The sequence below is a fragment of the Bubalus kerabau genome, chromosome 7, assembly GCF_029407905.1.
Source record: "Bubalus kerabau isolate K-KA32 ecotype Philippines breed swamp buffalo chromosome 7, PCC_UOA_SB_1v2, whole genome shotgun sequence".
Taxonomy (NCBI): domain Eukaryota; kingdom Metazoa; phylum Chordata; class Mammalia; order Artiodactyla; family Bovidae; genus Bubalus; species Bubalus kerabau.
This window is the reverse complement of record NC_073630.1, coordinates 81,559,289-81,579,932: the sequence shown is the minus strand read 5'-3', so window position 1 is coordinate 81,579,932 and position 20,644 is coordinate 81,559,289. Positions and strand designations below refer to the sequence as shown.

The 20,644-nt window shown below is 36.0% G+C and overlaps 1 protein-coding gene across 1 annotated transcript in view; it reads right to left on the bottom strand.

The window, feature by feature from the left end:
• ADGRL3 (adhesion G protein-coupled receptor L3) overlaps positions 1-20,644 on the bottom strand; it is a 900,477-nt gene that overhangs the window by 298,028 nt on the left and 581,805 nt on the right. The gene's annotated exons all lie outside the window — the stretch shown is intronic.

Below are 20,644 nucleotides of genomic sequence, written 5' to 3'. Positions count from 1 at the left end.
AACTCCAATATTTTGGCCACCTCATGCGAAGAGTTGACTCATTGGAAAAGACTCTGATGCTGGGAGGGATTGGGGGCAGGAGGAAAAGGGGACGACAAAGGATGAGATGGCTGCATGGCATCACTGACTCGATGGACATGAGTTTGGGTAAACTCCGGGAGTTGGTGATGGACAAGGAGGCCTGGTGTGCTGCGATTCATGGGGTCACAAAGAGTCGGACATGACTGAGCAACTGAACTGAATTGAACTGAACTGAATGGAAGTGATGGAATTCCCGTTGAGCTATTTCAAATCCTAAAAGATGATGCTGTTAAAGTGCTGCACTCAATATGCCAGCACATTTGGAAAATTCAGCAATGGCCACAGGACTGGAAAAGGTCAGTTTTCATTCCAATCCCAAAGAAAGGCAATGCCAAAGAATGCTCAAACTACCACACAATTGCACTCATCTCACACGCTAGCAAAGTAATGCTCAAAATTCTCCAAGACAGGCTTCAGCAATATGTGAACCACGAACTTCCAGATGTGTAAGCTGGATTTAGAAAAGGCAGAGGAACCAGAGATCAAATTGCCAACATCCGCTGGATCATGGAAAAAGCAAGAGTTCCAGAAAAAACATCTATCTCTGCTTTATTGACTATGCCAAAGCCTTTGACTGTGTATATCACAATAAACTGTGGAAAACTCTTCAAGGGATGGGTATACCAGGCCACCTTATCTGCCTCTTGAGAAATCTGTATGCAGGTGAAGAAGCAACAGTTAGAATTGGACATGGAACAACAGACTGGTTCCAAATAGGAAAAGGAGTACGTCAAGGTTGTATATTGTCACCCTGCTTATTTGACTTGCAATCAAAGGACATGATGGGAAACAGTGGGCTAGATGAAACACAAGCTGGAATCAAGTTTGCTGGGAGAAATATCAATAACCTCACGTATGCAGATGACATCACCCTTATGGCAGAAAGTAAATAAGAACTAAGAGCCTCTTGATGAAAGTAAAAGAGGAGTGTGAAAAAGTTGGGTTAAAGCTCAACATTCAGAAAACTAAGATCATGGCATCCAGTGCCATCACTTCATAGCGAATAGATGGGGAAACAGTGTCTGGCTTTATTTTTGGGAGCTCCAAAATCACTGCAGATGGTGACTGCAGCCATTAAATTAAAAGATACTCACTCCTTGGAAGGAAAGTTATGACCAACCTACACAGCATCAGAGACATAACTTTGCCAACAAAAGTCCAGATAGTCAGGGCTATGTTTTATCCAGTAGTAACGTATGGATGTGAGAGTTGGACTCTAAAGAAAGTTGAGCAATGAAGAATTGATGCTTTTGAACTGGGTATTGGATAAAACTCTTGAGAGCCCCTCTGGCTGCAAGGAGATCCAACCAGTCCATCCTAAAGGAGATCAATTCTGACTGTTTATTGGAAGGACTGATGTTGAAGCTGAAACTCCAATACTTTGGCCACCTGATGCTTAGAGCTAACTCATTTGAAAAGACCCTGATGGTAGGAAAGATTGAAGGTAGGAGGAGAAGGAGATGACAGAGGATGAGATGGCTGAATGCATCACTGACACATGGACATGAATTTGAGTAAACTCTGGGAGTTGGTGATGGACAGGGAGGCCTGGTATGCTGCAGTCCGTTGGGTCACAGAGTCATACATGACTGAGTGACTGAACTGAACTGAACTGAACTGGACCAAGAACTTATTTAGGGTAAAAATATATTGTTAGTTTATAAGCTCATCTGTGAGCAAGAACTGGATTTTTAAAAATCCAGTGTTTATACTACTTAATATAATACCCTTTTGGATAGGTTATTGGTTAAAAAATAAAATATATATAAAACTATGAGAAATAAAATACTTTGTTGGGTAAGAGCAACTAAGGAATGAGTATCTCACCAAATATCTCATATCTCTCCTTCTCCCAGAGTCATTCATAACTTTTTCCTTTTTGAGTATTATATCATCATTTTATGAATGTTCTTCCTGTTCTTCCTCTGTATGAAGATGAGTAAGTGAACTTAATTATGAATAAGAGAACTTACTGAATGCCAAAAATTGACTGCTTACTAATCACAACCCTAATCTTACATGTGCCTAATAGGGGGAAATTGGCCTTTCTGAAAACAGTCAAATCAACATTAAATAGCTTTCTAGTAGCATAAATGTAGATATGTATCAGTGAAGCCACAGAACTAACATTCTATAGATGAACTGTGATACTGCAGCTAGTATACATACAACTATCTAAGGAATATAGCCTTCAAGTGCATGTGCTAACTCTTATTTTTCTGGATTATTTTTGGATAACCTAAAAATATTGTAGGCTTAGAATACCAAGACGGGGGTGGGGGGACACAATTCCCTTTTAAGGAAATAATTTTTAAAAACACCATTCCAAAAGCTCCTCTTTATTCATAACCATGGTTTTACTTTGAAAATGTTACATTATATTAATGTTACCAAGAGAGGTTTCAGTAAACCCAATAAGAATAATCCAAGGACAAATCGCCAGTAACAGGATCTGTTACTATAAGAAATCTTAGTAATAACACTGTACTGATGAGATTTTATTTGGTTACAGAAAAACAGAGGCTAAGAAAATTATTTGAATATATTCAGATAATCTCTGGCAGAACCACTGCTGGAACGAGGACCCTACCACCTCTGGCTACCAGCTATATTATCAGTTAGTAGGCAGTCATGCCCTCACATGGCATGTACTCAGTTACGTTCCAAACCATTATTAGAATAAACTTTGTTTCCATATTTGGAGTTGACAATATTTCTGAAATTTGTTTAGGCCTTAAAAACACTGCCACCTAGTTTGCATGAAAGCTGTCAGGGTTGCAGGGTTGCTGAAGCTAACTTTTTCCAATTCTGCATCATTTTAGAAATTACCAAAATTTAGGAAGGAGGAAAGGACTTCAAAATTCTAATTGACTAATTTTTAAAATTTTAAGTTATATTTTATAAGATACTGTGATCTGTCTTCACCCTATGGTTTCTAACTACTTGCTCGTGCTCACTGTAGGAAGAATGAAGTATGAATATCTTCTCATCCACAGACTTCAGGTCTTTGAAGACACCTCTGATTTCTCTCCTAAACCATTCTATTTATTTATCAATAATCTCTTTCTCTCCTCCTCCTTTTCTAGCCATTTCTGCCAAGTATTTTGCACATAGTAAATACTCATGAAATGTTGAATAAATAAAATCTGATATTTTGAGTGTGCTCATAACCCGTCCAACTAAAAAAATCTTGAGAGGTTTTATGTACAATTTCCTGGCATTATCTCTTTTCAAAATATCTTATATCACCAAGCTTCTAACTTCTCTTGGCTTTAATAACTTTGGCACTTCCCACTCAGATGAGACACACACACACACACACACACACACACACACACACACATCTATGATATTTATAAACAAGAAAAAAATACCTTTTTTCCTCATTAAAAGTAACCTCTTCAGGTCTATGAGAATTTATTCCATATTTAATCCAGTGGGCTTGGCCCAGATATGGAGTTACTGGTGATGGTGACATGACACAAGAATAAAGTAGCGTCACCTGCCACAATCACAATGAATTCCTGAATGAGCCATAGCATCCATTAAATTACAAATATCAAGAAATGTAAGTTTAACCTCTGTTTAGCCTTCAGGCAAAAATTGACGCTGCATTAAAGTACACCAGTATAAGCATTTTCATATCACTGTATCAAATACTGCATGACACTCTAATGCATAGCCAGCAGAAGTGAATTTCTGATAACACCAGATCTAGTAAATGGAGACTGAGAATACTTTTCTTATCAGAATCCAGAGTTCTTAAGTGGACTTATGACACACAAAGTCACTTATAATTAGAGGAAAATATCAGCAGTGACTGTGGGATTCTTTCCAATTATGGATTTCCTGGTGCTTGAATTAAGACTTCTTTGGCTCTAAAATGAAGCAGACTAACACACTCAGACTATGTCTATCAATATTTCTGGACTGGAAAGCTCATGCAATTCCAGAATTCTTGGTAAGCCGTCTGCTTCTTTTACTGGCAGAGTCATCGTCTTCTATCAGAGTGAATTTATTATTTAAAGATGATTACTTACTTTAGTTTACTGTTAGGGGAAAAAAAAACCCCAGGGAAATTATGGTATGTGGGTGAGTATGTTTATCTGCACTATTCTTTGGAAACTTAAAGCCAAAGGATTCTAATATGATTTTTGTAATCTGACCATGTTTCCCATTTGTCTAAAGCTTGTGTTTATCTGTGGATGACTACTATAATATTTTCAGTATTACTTACTAAAAGTCATCTCTTGAAATTCTGCTCAACATTACTAATTAACTTCTTCATTACCATAAGCATGCTGCCAAGCCATACTGCTGTCATAAAATTTTTTAATGAATAAACAAAATCCTGTAATATACACAATGATACAGTTGCTCATTGTTTATACAGCTCAGCATATAATGGCTAAGTGCTACAGACTGAATCATTGAATATTATTCCTTCTCATTAATGGAAAAAGAAATGAATCTGGTAAAACCTTAGCATATCAAAATATCAGGGAGCTCATATATTTAGGATGCAGCCAGTGTTACATCCTCTGCTTATAGTACCCATCGATACTCTGCAAAATGATAACTGTGTCCTCCTCATCCCATTTCAAGCAGTATAATCAGTCCACTTTAACACTTAAATGAATTGCTTTGAAATTTAAAAGGATCAATTCTATCACATATTCATTGTAATTAATTTAAGAATCTTGAGTACAGAGCTGGGCATAAGAATTCAATAACTATTTGTTAACAGATTGAATTACATAAAAATGTTAGCCTTATTATGTAAAATAATTAAAGAAATCTAAAAAGCCTCTGAATTATCTCAAAGAGGATATACTTAGAATTTAAAATAGGTAATCATGATGGCTATTAGTGAAACATGATTTTTAGATTTTCCATAGCTTAGATTTTCCTTTTTCCTACAGTTTAAGAATGCAAAAAATCCCAAAGGCTTGTGTGAGGCTTCATATTATTTTATTACTTTATTATTTCATATTATTTTAAACAGGAAAAATAGCAGAAATTACCTTTCATCCTAATCAGAATAGAGTACATTCAAAACAAATAAATTGAACTTCAATGCAAGAAGAATGAATGACTGCATTTTCAGCTTTAAACTGGGGGAAGAGACAGTATAAAATTTAAAGAATTAGAGGAAAGTAAACAAAAATATCTTCAGAATAAACAACTACTACTCAACCTAGTTACTAAGGCAAACATTTCTAGGGATAACTCTAATAATAGATATATTTTTAAAAATGAAGGGAGAATTTAACATAAAGAAAAGTTTTTTCTTAAAAATAGTTACTTTGTATAATAGGCTCCAGTTTCATCCACCTCATTAGAACTGGAGCCTATTATACAGAGTGAAGTAAGCCAGAAAGAAAAACACCAATACAGTATACTAATGCATATATATGGAATTTAGAAAGATGGTAACAATAACCCTGTGTACGAGACAGCAAAAGAGACACTGATGTATAGAACAGTCTTATGGACTCTGTGAGAGAGGGAGAGGGTGGGAAGATTTGGGAGAATGGCATTGAAACATGTAAAATATCATGTATGAAACGAGTTGCCAGTCCAGGTTCGATGCACGATACTGGATGCTTGGGGCTGGTGCACTGGGACGACCCAGAGGGATGGAATGGGGAGGGAGGAGGGAGGAGGGTTCAGGATGGGGAACACATATATACCTGTGGCGGATTCATTTTGATATTTGGCAAAACTAATACAATTATGTAAAGTTTAAAAATAAAATAAAATTAAAAAAAATAGTTACTTTGTTTAGTGGCACAGCACTAACTATGATATAAAATTTTGAATGCCTTTTAAGTGAGTTAGCATATTTATTCCACAGGTTCATATTTGAAAATGTGCTTTTAAATTTTACATCCTTATTGAGTCAAAGCCACCAGATGTTTCTGTCTTAAAAAAGAAAAAATGGAGCGCAGCAGGGGGCTGGACAAAAGAAAGTTTACACATCAGTTTGATTCAGCATGGGCACATTTTCTGATTCCACTCAGATCTCAGCTGGCAAAGCTGAGTGCCATTCATGCCTGCCTTGAATAGCCAGAAGAAATAGTCATAAAGGGTGATCAGATTCAGAGAGCAAAATAGCATTTCAAAACATCTCATCATCTGTCCATGTTTATGAAAGTTAGTGGGAATGGACAGAAGGACATATCACGTATTCCTGACTATGTGTTAATATACTTGGAAAATTATGAACATTAATGAAAAATTCAGAATTCTAGCTAACATTACCTTTGAGTATGAAATATAACTTAGCCTTAAATTAAAATTTGGAAGTTTGAGGTATTGCTCATAGGATTATACTATACATTCTTTCAACTACAGGGAAAGGCCTGACTTGTTTTCCTGCCCCTTTTCTTCTCTTTGGTGTTTGTTTCCCAACACATGATTATACCATGAGTGTTCCTAAGGCACTGCATGACTACAAAGCGTCTCATTGCTCTTCTCAGTGTGTTAATTTATTCCAGCTACCCAAGGTGAAGATGAATGGCACCTTGCTTTGCCAGGACAAGCCTGTGAGGGGACGTGTCAATCCTGTATTAGGCTACTGTTCTTTTCTGTCAACCACACAGGTAGTAATTCTATGAGGACACAAAACAGGGTCATTTAATAAAAAAAAGTGATGTATTTCACTGCCAGAACAGCCTTAGCTCAGAGAGAAGGTAGATAGTATATATCGCTCCACAGATTCTTAATGCATTAAAATAACATTCCTGCTAAGATACAAATTTTATTTATACCTTAGGGAATCTAAAGCAGTGATATATTTTTTCAAACCCAGAATCACTTTTTAAAAATACTGTCCCCAGGTCTCAGTTGACACTGAATCAACATCTTAGGGCTGTGATTAGAGAGAGATAGGAAATCTGCCTTTTAACGTGTTCCCTTAGTGATTTATATAGCTTCTTTCAGACAGGGGACTGGGAAACACCTTTTAAGGGCAATCAGAAATTTAGAAAGCAAAAAAATAAAAAATGTAGTGTAATATTTTTATTGTACTTTGTAGTATATACTACCCTAGCTTATATAATTGAGGGATTATGGCCTATATAGTAATTCTCAAATTTAGCAGCCTATTAAAAATAGATTACTGAGTTCACCCCCAGAGTTTCTGATTTAATTTGGGGTGAAACCTGAGAACTTGCGTTTTAAAAAATTTCTGTTGGACTATGCTTTGAGATCCATTATGCTATATAACTTAGCAATCTCTTGCCTATAACCTACTTGCAAATACTGAAGTTTTATTATACAAAGAAATATAAAAAGAGGCTTTAATTCATCAGAGTATTTAAACTCACTGATCACTAGAACAAAATTATTTGTCTCCCCAAATAATTACATAAAACTGCAGCAAAATATTCTAATAGTTTGTCAACAGTTTTTAATATAATTACACAAAGATAACAACCGTTAGTGCTTCTCAGTCATCTAAAGTATGTCTTGGATATCTTATTTTAATAGAACTGTGGTGTTGGAGAAGACTCTTGAGAGTCCCTTGGACTGCAAAGAGATCCAACCAGTCCATCCTAAAGGAAATCAGTCCTGAATATTCATGGAAGGACTGATGCTGAAGCTGAAACTCCAATACTTTGGCCACCTCATGCAAAGAGCTGACTCATTTGAAAATACCCTGATGCTGGGAAAGATTGAAGGTGGAGGAAAAGGGGACGACACAGGATGAGATGGTTGGATGGTAACACTGATTCAATGGGCATGAGTTTGAGAAAACTCCGGGAGTTGGTGATGGACAGAGAGGCCTGGTAAGCTGCAGTCCATGGGGTCACAAAGAGTTGGACATGACCAAGCAACTGAACTGAACTGAACAGTCACTATTCAATAAACATATTTATTTTCTACTTCTTAGAAAATAAAAGCATGTTGTTCTTGTTTACTTGCTAAATTGTGTCCAATTCTTCTGTGACCCATTGGACTATACCCCGCCACGCTCTTCTGTCCATGGGAGTTCCCAAGGAAGAATACTGGAGTGAGTTGCCACTTCCTTCTCCAGGGCATCTTCCCAACCCAGGGATTGAACCTGTGTCTCCTGCATTGGCAGATTCTTTCCTGCTGAGTCATCTAGAGGGGCCCACAAAAAGGGAACAGTTGTATACATAAGAAAATAATACTGAATGTCATAGATGAGCAAATTAACCTGCCTTACTGTCAAAACTAAAAGTAAAATATTTAAGTTGCATCTCTGATTAGGAAGGTTGACTCTTTTATTCAATACATTTAAATACATGGTTCTCTTTTTATATTTTTTCCTTTTCAATTTTAATCTTTATAAACAACTGGTGAAAACTGATGGTTAAAAAAGTTTAAAAGTCAAAATTGACAGAAAGTACCACTAAACCAAATAATGTCTCAGTAATCAAGGAGTAGAAGTAAAGCTTCTAGGAATACCCAATACTTTTAAGAACTACAAAGTTTCTTCTATAGCAAAGAAAAAAAAAGCTAGAAATAGAGTAAGGCTCCCCTCTTTCAGTTTCATTCTCTCAAGAATATTTTGGCACTTTCTTGTTTGTGTGTCCTAGTCACAAGTGGGTGAGAATCAGTTAGTTGGGCAATTGTCCTGAACACAACTAGAAGGCCTTTTAATATCTCATCATAAAATTCTAAAGATTATTATACACTAGTAATGTGGAATATTAATTTTAAGAAATGTGTTTCATATATTTTGAAGACCGCACATATTCACTAAAGAAATCTGAAGAATCCCAGATAAGCTCAAATCTGAACCAATAAGAAATTAAGTGGTTAAGACTTTGCGCTACCAACACAGGGTAGATGGGTTCGATCCCTGGTGGAGGAAGATCCTGCATGTCTCATGGCAAGGCCAAATAAAAAAGAATTAGCTACCATTAAACCTTTGGATTCTATACTTGTCAATAACTGTACTAGATATAATGAGTAGATTTATTCCACATAAAGCATTTTTAAAAGCTTTGTATAAAATTTTTCAAACACAAATGAAAGTAGAAAAATGTATAATGACCTAAATTCTAAATCATTTAAACCTGCTTTAAAAAGAATTAGCAATATATAATGAACATTTCTCATATCATTAAATATACCACAATACTTTTGTAGTTGTATCATTTAGGCACTTAATAAGTGTTCTAATACTTCCATATAAGTTTAATGGGAAAGTGCAAATCAATATATGTTTGGGGAAAAAGTTCTCATGTAAATGATTTACACAGGAATAACTATGGAACTCTTTTTTTAATACAGAGGAATTGTATCACAGATATTACACTCAATTTACATGAATTCATGCAATTCTGTTATGTAATTAAATTACTGTAAAAGTATACTTTGTAAAGGTACCATTTATTATGTACAATATACATTACACTATAACATATAATGCTATCTCTGTACTCTAGGGATATATATTTTTTAAAACCTCATTATATTTTATAAACTACTACAGGAGATTCAAAAATAGGTTTGGTAATATTTAATTTTACTTTAATAGATGGTTTTAGAATCTAACCCAATATACCTTTCAACTCTACTAGATAATTATTTTTTAATTCCTTTTGTACTATTCTGTCCTGAAATACAATATTTTTATGGCACAAATCTCTTCTGACTAATTCAGCTTTTTCTATTGTAACTCAGAGAATTAAAACCTCAACCTTCATTCACATGTAAATCCTCTAGTTCCCTATTTGGTTTAGAAAATTTTATATTTTCCATGCTTTCAAAAACTGGGCTCTTAAGCTGATGTCATGGCATTGCAAATTCTTAACTCGAATATGATCAACCAACTCAGTCATCCTGTTCAGTCCCTGAAGTATTTTGCCATGATCCTGACAGCTTAAAAATTATCATTATACTAAAAGCTGTTATAAGAATACAGAATATATGGCAGATTAGAATGTATAGCAGGTTAATCTATTCATACTCAGGGGAAAATTCAGTGAAGGTGATATAAAACAAATTTTAAGCAATTAAATCTTAAGAATTGTTTAATATGCACAGTGGCTGAAACACATGAGTTACTACAATAAGTCACACTCAATTAAAATTTCAGAGAAAAATTTCCTTTTCTGACAAGAAAGGGCTTCTTTTACTAACAGTGCAATGATTTCTGAGAAAGAGTTACAGAAGTTAAAGGCTGTTGGTGCTTGGGAAACTGTAATTCTGGCTTCTTTGAGTTATTATAGCCAGCGTGAAACCAGATGGGTGCTATTACTAGAAAGGGTAAATCTCAGGATAAGATTTTTTTCTTATTTATCATTTCATGGGTACCAGTACCTGACTTGGTATATTTCTTTCTAAGATAACTGATCACATAATGCTTCCCTCTACCTTCAACACTGACCTGGTGACTCAGATGGTAAATAATCTGCCTGCAATGCAGGAGACCTGGGTTCGAGCCCTGGTTTGGGAAGATCCAAGGAGAAGGGAACTGTTCTTCCTACTCCAGTATTCTTGCCTGGAGAATTTCATGGACAGAGGAGCCTGGGGGGTTATAGGATGGGGTTGCAAAGAGTTGACTGAAGTACTAACACTTTCACTTTTCAACACTGACCAGGGCTTTTATAATTTTTGGTGCCAGTGAAGATAGGTGTCACATTCATATCTCCTATTCCAGCTGCTTATTATTCACTTGGGCAACCACTCACAAACCTTGCTCTCTCAGGACAAAAGTAAGAAAGTTTCTCCAGAAGCAAATCTAAAAGCGGATTTGTTAGTATTTGTGTGTGTTAGTCAATCAATTGTGTCTGATTCTTTGCGACCCAGTGGACTGCAGCCCTCCAAGCTCCTCTCCATGGAATTCCCCAAACAAGAGTACTGGAATGGGTTGCCATTCCCTTCTCCAGGGTATCTTCATGACCTAGGGATCAAACCTGGGTCTCCTGCATTGCAGGCAGATTCCATACCATCTGAGCCACCAGGGAAGCCCCTTGCTAGTATATAAGGTATCACTTAGACATGGGCTCTACTAAATGCATGCTCAGTCACTCAGTCTTATCTGACTTTTTTGCGACATCATGGACTGTAGCCCACCAGGTTCCTCTGTCCATGGGATTTCCCAGGCAAGAATTCTGGAGTGGGTTGCCATGTCTTCCTTCAGGGGATCTCCCTGACTCAGGGATCCAACCTGCGTCTCCTGCATTGGCAGGTAGATTCTTTACCATTTGAGTCACCTGGGAAGCTCCATGCGCTCTACTAGATACTGCCAGATCAGATCAGATCAGATCAGTCGCTCAGTCGTGTCCGATTCTTCGCGACCCCATGAATCGCAGCCCTCAAAAGTGGTTAACAACAATTTATATTTCAACCAGCAAGGCATAAGTATGCCACATTTTGTCTTTAATTTTATCTTAAACCACTTGAGGTTATTTCTTAAATCAATCTTGGAAAATAACATTTTTAAATTCATGCTTTTTCACCATTTTCTTCTTGAAGTAAAATAACTCATTCATTTCTTGTCCATTTAGTTTTAGGAGAAAAATGTTTATTCCCCTCATTTCTTGCCTCACCACTTCATCTCTTTTATTTCTTCATTTTTTCCCCATTTTACTAATCTTGCTCATAGATAGTAACCATAAAAGTATTGCTAGTAAAACACCTAGATTAAGAAAATAGAATTAATATGCTAAGTAAAGTAAATCTAATAAAGAGCCAGTCCCCAAATCTCTGAAGTCTTTTAAATTGCTCAGAATTTCTGCAAGTTTCTAAGTCTTCTAATCCTTCAATAATTAAATCTGTTTCTTCAAGCATTTATAAGAAGACACACACACACGCACACAGAAAAACCATACACCATTATATCACATTCTACGGTATATTTGTGTGCATTACAATTTTTTCATTGTATATACGAAGTGTCTCAGCTTCATGATTTAGTTAAATAAACCTGGGCTTCTTCAAAGTTCACATCTATGTTCACAAACTGGGTTTCTCCAGACAGATGACTTGACATTTCTGAATCTTAGTTTTCACATCTGCACTTCACAGTATTTTTTTAAGTGTTAAGGCATGTATGTGAAACCTAGTGCAATGTGGAGGGATGGCAAGTGCTTCTTTTAGAAAACAGAAGTGCTCTGGAATGATCTCTTCAATTCTCCAAATCTCTCTCCAGAAACACCTGTAGCTCCTCAGCCTATGCCTTCTTCCTGACAAGACCTGCTGCTGCTGCTGCTAAGTCGCTTAAGTTGTGTCCGACTCTGTGCGACCCCATAGACTGCAGCCCGCCAGGCTCCCCCGTCCCTGGGATTCTCCAGGCAAGAACATTGGAGTGGGTTGCCATTTCCTTCTCCAATGCATGAAAGTGAAAAGTGAAAATGAAGTCGCTCAGTCATGTCCGACTCTGAGTGACCCCATGGACTGCAGCCTACCAGGCTTTTCTGTCCATGGGATTTTCCAGGCAAGAGTACTGGAGTGGGGTGCCATTGCCTTGTCCGCCTGACAAGACCAGTGCACCTCAATTTTATGAGAGCAGATCTCAGCCAGGTGGGCAGAGTTCACAGGAAAGCAGTAGAGACTGCTTGCTTTCATCCTTCAGGCAAATGAAACCAGAGATCAAAGTGAGGAAGGTCTGCTTGTCCGACAGCTGCTCCGTTGTCATACGCTAATACTGCTTGCCAAGCACTCGGGCAAAGCAGATGCAAAGGAAGGCCCTACCCCACTGCACAGACAGCAGACACGGGGCACTGTTCACTAGGTGCTTTGCAACACTAGCTGCTGTTTGCTTGTCCTTGTTCTAAATGAGTTTGATGTGGCCTTGTGGCTTTGCATTTGCTACTTCACTTTATCTGCTTTACTTATATTCGATGTACTATCTGTACACTGCCTTCCTGCTTTCCCCTTGCTCCTTAACTATGGCACCTGTATTCTTTTTAATTACCAAGGGAGGCAACACGACACAGTGGAAAGTCTGACAATTAATACTTTAACTGCAACTCTGGACTATGTATGTGACATTTGAGTTACTTACTGTCTCTGATCCTAAATTTCTTTAACTGGAAATGAAGCTAATGCTTTTTTGGCAAGATTTTTGTTAGGATTAAATTTGATAATCTATGTAAAAGGCCAGAAAGTAAAATACTCAAAAATTAGTAGCTAATCAGTAACACTGTTTTCTGACACACCGTCCCCCTTTCTCCTTTTGTTTCTTCTTCTAAGTTTTCCCTATTCTATAAACTCCACGAGGGCAGGGTCAATGCCTGGCCTATTCAACAACTGTAACCACAGAGCATACCTCAGCTACCTAAAGACATGTGTCTTGAAAAATGAAAGGAAAGAAAGAAGGGAGGAAGAAGGGAGAAAGAGGGGAAGAAACAACTATTAATCATTGGACTTCCGAATTAAGCCCCGTTTGGCTCCCTGCTTTGGCCTTCTATAGCAGGCTTGATTTTGTGCCTGAATTTCACTTTTCACCTCTATCTTAATATTTTTCAATTCCACTTTCAAGCTTCCTCTCCACAAACAGGTTAAGGGATTTATTTTTTTTGTATCAAAATGAAGAATGAATTTTCAGAACTGCTCCCCACTATTATCCCTATTTCTCTCAGATTTATCTCAGTGGGCTTCTCTATAAAACATAAAAGTATATTTTTAATATGCAAATATGTATACTACATAGCAAAATTTTCATAGATTTTGAAAAGTTTGTTTTAAAAAATTTTAAAGTTTATCATTTTGTATTTTTATGGAACAAAGCATTTACAAATAAAGTGCCATTTTTTCTCAAAGAGATAATTCTAAGCCATGAAATCAACAAATACCTAATTCCACGTGCATTTGTATATTATTGGTAGAATTTCATTTTTTAACAATTAGTTTTTAAAATCCAAATTCTAAGGCTAGAATAGTTCAGTCACATGACAGTAGGCAATTTCAATTTGTGTCTTCTTTGGGCTAAGTGGATACATAGAGTTTGGCCAAGGATTTGTACTACTGAAGGGCAAGAAGAAAATCAGGAAGAATTATTATTAAAGTAAACAAAAATACATAATCCATTTGTTTTCAGAGATATCTGACAACATGTCTCATTCCATAAAATTATATAGCATGGTAGATTATTCCTGTAATTTAGGTATCTTAAATTTTTGGTCATTCATCATTATTATCTGAGAATGTAGCTTTGTGGTGTCAAAGTAGTTATTAAGGGGGAAATATTTTTCTGCTTAAATTTGTATTTTTGCTTGGTAACCCTATTCTGATTGTTAAAATTAAAAAAAAAAAAAAAAAAACAACGGAAAAATAAAGCAAAAATCAGACTTTACTATGTAATAAAGTCAGTTCTCACTTACCTATGGTAATACAGATGAGAGTAGAGTATCTAAAGTGGAATCTCTTGATAACCAGAAATCCCATTTTAATCACTGCTGCCATCCCTGACAAGATGTGCTAATAATGAACAGCCGAACTGTTTCAGTTCCACCTGTCTGCCCTCTGGTGGACGTGCTAATGAGCAGTGAAATGGTTACAGAAAAGACAGCTGGTGTGAGTGGGAAGCTTATTCACAAGTAAGTCATCTTTTATGACTGTGAGCTACATGTAGAAATAATTCTGATTACTGTTCTAATAATTATACATTTTTCAGGGATGTCACTATGTAGGAAAAAAATTAATAAAAATTTTGAACATTTTTATCCCTTGCATCTGTCTCCTTTATTAAGAGGGTCACCTCTATGTGGGATGAAAGGCTAACACTGGGTTTGGTTGTAGAAACCCAGAAAAGTTTTGCTTTGTACAGGACTGAGATTTTGATATTAAGAGCCTGAAAAGCAGAGGGTGTCATTCTGGAAAGGTTTAGCCTTAAAATGACAAAGAAGAAAAATATAAGAAATGTAAAAACAAACATAAGAGCATTCAGCTGACATTAAGTGGCAATAGAATAGCTTTTGCAAAATTTGTAAGTTTTGGCTGTGCTCCCTGACAAGTCACCAGCAGCAATGCCCTTCCGTCAGCAGCTGTCACTAAAAGCAAAGAAGCAGGAGTGGAGAGAAAGAGAGGGGGCGCCTCTGCAGACAGCCAAACAGCTGATGCATAAAAATAAAGACCTGGATGAAATTAGCAACAAGTTGCTGACTATTTTTTCTTTCTGTGAAGTGCACTCAGCTACTGAGATTTACATCAATTAAACTTTAGAGACAATGTGATATCTCAAGTGGAACCATGAGGCAATCATAACCTATATGCTGAGGGCAAGTTTGCTTTAACATCCCACTACTTTCAGGCTCTATTTTGTGACTAGGATGCAACATATTTAAATAAACCGTTCAGGAAGCAGATTCAGCTACCTATTAAGCACGTGACAGCTTCAAAATGTTCAAGATTCTCTGCCCAGCATTCACATTACTCAGCTGTCAAAGTAAAGGGCTCAGATATATGATGTGAAAATTACATTTTAACGAGGTGTCATGTGTGTTTAAAGTTCTTATTCATCACTACATAGTCACAGCTTTTACTGGAGACACAAATGCACTTAATTAGCATATTATAAGGACAGAAGGTTCACCTTATCTGCATTATTAAACTGTTATGTGTAGGCTTTTTGTTGTTTTAGATTCTACTATCTTCAGCATATACAAAATGATTACATTTACATAATATAAAATGGCTTTCAAAATTTGGATTGTGTTTGGGAAGTAGAAGAGCAGGCACTAGACAATAGCTACATGTCATTGTCGTCTGATGTTCATACTGACTGCCTGGTGTGTTTCACTAAATCTCAACCAATAGGGTTGTAGATCTGTTAGACATACTAATTTTAGGAATTTTGGCCTTTACCTTCTCTGTATATTCTTATTATCAACCTGTGCATATTTCTTCTTTCTTCAGGATGAGATAATGGAAAATATTTGTATATTTGACAAAGAACATTTAGATTGCTCAGTCGACAGTTTAGAGACAAAATGAGAGAGTAAAAGAATCTTCACATCTCTTTTTTATTAATGAATTATGAACTCAGCACAAGGTGATTTGAGAGAAAGAACTCCAAGAGGAAGTCATTCAACAGCAGTGAACTAACGACAAGTAAAGTAACTACTTGATTCCCTCACACCAGACATATGAAGATATCAAGTAGACTTTTAGAATCATGATGGCAACATGAGAATCACTCAAATAACATGTGAAATAGCTAAGTACTGTTTGGAAGTTTTAAAAGTATATCTTAACAAAAGATAGCCATTGAAGGAAATGATGAATACATAATTTATCATATTTTATATGAGAGGAAAAAGGCTCAGTTAAAAGTACATTTCAGGAAAATTGTAGATTTGCTAGTCCTCGGTTCAGGAAAAAAAAAGCAATTTCACATATTTATTTTTTAGCTCAGGTGATAATGCTTACAAATATTTAAGATACTGGTGTCCAAAACTTAACCACCTATTCTGCAGACAAAATATATTTTCAAAGAAACACACTTATTCACTTGAATACACAGGTGTATTCAGTGGATACACTTTTCATTTTCTCTAAGCTGAAAAGATTCATGCAATTCATCAATGGAAAAACCTGAGATGTTCTGAAAACAGAATCCATTGAACAGTTGCTCATTTTCTTTCCCATTGTAAAACTATTGAGTAATTCTAGAATTACTTCCAGAAGAAAATGCACTAGATGCTGTAACGTGCTTTGGCACTTCTTACCACACCAACCTTCCTTTATATTACCAAATATCACTATGATCTGAAGGAAGATAAGAAGTAAGTGTGTGTGGTGGGTGGGGAATAACTGGGGTGACTTCCAGATAATAGCTTCCAGATCATAGGAGTGCATGGTCAACAGTGAAGGAAGCATATGTATACTCTTAATAAAATACATTGTTGGACTATTACTCCAATTACCATAATATTCTGAATAATAAGATATAAAATATGAATGTATATATTATAATTCATTGATTTATTTCTTAAATTATTTAGCAAATCTTCATAGAGTATATGATTTCACCACTGAAAATCAGAAGCACTTTTTTTGGAGTGCAGATCTATGGTAATTATCTAATCATGAGATCTCAAATTAGATTGACATCTGGAGAGTGCCTGGCACATGGGGATACTGAGATCACTTCTATCAAATGAATGAATTTCGACACATTGTTTCAGTAAGCATACTTTCCACTTCTAGTGTCTCAGAAGGGACCATGACTTTGAAGTTCATGCTGCATTGTAGTAGCTGGTGATTTTTAATAAAATTATATGAGCAGTAGTGCCTTAAGCCCCTCAATTAGATAACATGGATAATAATGGTCCATGTAGGATTGATATGTAGTTTTATGTTAATTTTGCTATATCTATACATATATCATCTCATTAAAATCTAACAATAATCTTCATGGACTTTAGCCTGCTAGACAACTCTGTCCATGGAATTCTCCAAGCCAGAATACTGGAATGGGTAGCCATTCCCTTCTCCAGGGGATCTTCCCAACCCAGGGATCGAACCCAGGTCTCCTGCACTGCAGGCAAATTTTTTACGACTGAACCACCAGGGAAACTCAATCTTTGGACATAGGTATTATCATTATTATTATTATTTTTACATTTTATAGTTGAGGTAACTAAGACCAAGAGGCCCACAGTCCAACAAGCACAAGAGGCAGAATTAAAACCCAAGTTCTTTGGCTCCCAGACTTATGTTTAGAAGCAGTATGCTACCTCTATTGACTCATTGGAAAAGACTCTGATGCTGGGAGGGATTGGGGGCAGGAGGAGAAGGGGACGACAGAGGATGAGATGGCTGGATGGCATCACTGACTCGATGGACATGAGTCTGGGTGAACTCCGGGAGTTGGTGATGGACAGGGAGGCCTGGCGTGCTGCGATTCACGGGGTCGCAAAGAGTCGGACACGACTGAGTGACTGATCTGATCTGATCTGATCTGATGGATGTTTCACCTGGGGATTTTTATACATTAGGGGAACATATTTGTCTCAACTTCCAATACCCAGATATTTTAATTTACAGAGTAGTTTTTTTGACCCTAAATATTTACAGTAAGTTGGTTTCCATACACAGACACATAAAAATGTCCATAAAAACAAGTCAAAAGGAAATTTCTTTAAAAAATGTCAGTGTAATTTATACTCAAGAAAAACACTCAGTTGAAACTGTTTTTGTATAATAGGGTGAACAACTTCCGTTAATGCTAGGTTAAAATTCTCATATTGATGCATAAAATGGACACATTCTTATTCTCTACTTTTTCTTTCTACCTCTCCACTATAGTAACACACCAAAGTTCTAGCTTTTTAATTTGAGCATTCATACATGAAAATTGGTCATTTTCCTTGTGATTACATATACAAGTTTAATATAGCTGAAGTCTCACTTTTTGGAAAACAGAAGCAATTTCACTGTCATTTAAAAAGAATGAAAACTGAATTTCCTGGATTAAGATAGTGATTTGTTTCAAAAGCTGAGATTTTTCATTTCTTAGTGTTTGCCACTTTAATAATATCCTTTTAACAAATATGATAACTATTATAAGTGGGCAAGATGGCTCATAATCTAATTCTATAAGCAAACAAACAAAAAGTATTAAGCGAGTGGTATAATTTTCCTGTGTCCATGATTACAATGAATTATCATGCATAGGGATACATGTATGGGGTAAAAATATAATTTTATTACTGTATGCCAGAAATATTTTTGGCAAGTCTCTAAATACATGGGCCTATAGTATCATCTTTAAGGATAATTTACAAAAAGTAAGTTAAGAATTTGCTTTAGTCCATTGAGTTAAAATCTGGAATACTAATTAATTTAAACTTATCATTAGTCTAAAAAATAATGCATGATTTTACCAATAAATAAAATTAAGGTATTTTGCTGCTCTTATTTCACTAACACCAAAAGATGATTAGGTTACTATGTATCATTTCTTTTAAGGCAATTAGAAATTACTTTGGTTACAATTAAAAGTCAAAAAAGGCTAAGAACCACTCAACAATAGAGTTTCCACTGGCAAAATACTCAAGAATATCGCAGATCTAAGAGAATTGTCTTCCCAGAATATTTCAGATGCTTAGCTTTTTAACTGAAAGGTGTGTTGGTTTAAGAAACCTTACCTGTACAGAGGTTAGCTAGGTCTAGAAGATTTTTCAGGACTAATAATGAGAAGTTGCTTTTGCTGCTATTGCCTATTAGGGTTTTTCTTCTACAAAAAGCAGTTCAACATAATATCAACATGCTGGCCATGGAAAGAACAGCTCTCAGTCTTGTAGAAGCTTCTCAGGCATTAGAGAAAACGCCACCCAATTTGACATTCTATCATAGTGAGAAATAGAAAGGCATCCATTCATGCTTTCATCCATTCATTCATTCAGCAAAGAATTATTGAATCTTTATTATCTTTATGCTATATAGTACACTAGGATCTAAGAAGGCAGAAATAATAGTCAGATGAAAAATAATAAAAGCAAGATTACTAGCTATATGGCACTTAGACTCTAATTGTATAAGATGATATGTATATAATGAAGTAAGTTAATAAAGCAAAATGACATGCTAGTAAAAAGCATGGTAAAAACAATGCAGAAAATAAGAAATAATAACTTGTAAGAATTAAAAAAAATGAACTTTGAATTGCTATGTCACTATGAAAATTCAGACACTTATATCTTACTTTTCCATTATATTTTATCAGGAAGAACAATGTTATCACTGTTTCCATTAATTCAGGGAAACGGAATGGGAAAAAATGAGAACAGTGAGAGACTTTATTTTTGGGGGCTCCAAAATCACTGCAGATGGTGACTACAGCCATGAAATTAAATTAAAAGAAGCTTGCTCTTTGGAAGAAAAGCTATGACCAACATAGACAGCGTATTCAAAAGCAGAGACATTACTTTGCCAACAAATGTCCATCTAGTCAAAGCTATGGTTTTTTCAGCAGTCATGTATGGATGTGAGAGTTGGACTATAAAGAAAGCTGAGCACTGAAGAATTGATGTTTTTGAACTGTGGTGTTGGAGAAGACTCTTGAGAGTCCCTTAGACTGCAAGGAGATCAAACCAGTCTGTCCTAAAGGAAATCAGTCCTGAATAGTCATTGAAAGGACTGATGTTGAAGCTGAAACTCCAGTACTTTGGCCTGCTGATGTGAAGAACTGACTCACAGTAGAAGGCCCTGATGCTGGGAAAGACTGAAGGCAGGAGGAGAAGGGGATGACAGAGGATGAGATGGTTGGATGCCATTACCAACTCAATGGACATGAGTTTGAGCAAGCTCTGAGAGCTGGTGATGGTCAGGGAAGCCTGGCATGCTGCAATCCATAGGGTCGCAAAGAGTCAGATACGACAAAGAGATTGAACTAAGCTGAACAGTAAAATTGCTAGTTAAAATAATTTAACTTCTAAACTAAGATAAATCTGCTCAGTTATGCAACTAAAAATGTAAAAGATGGATCAATTCATGACTGTCTTCAAACAATATTAAAAGTAAACAGTATTTCCTGGAGAAGAAAAAGATACTTTTAAAGAAAGGGAGTTGAAATGTCTTTTTTTTTTTTAAGCTGAGTTTTGTACTGTTTTTTCTTTTACAATTGAGATCTATT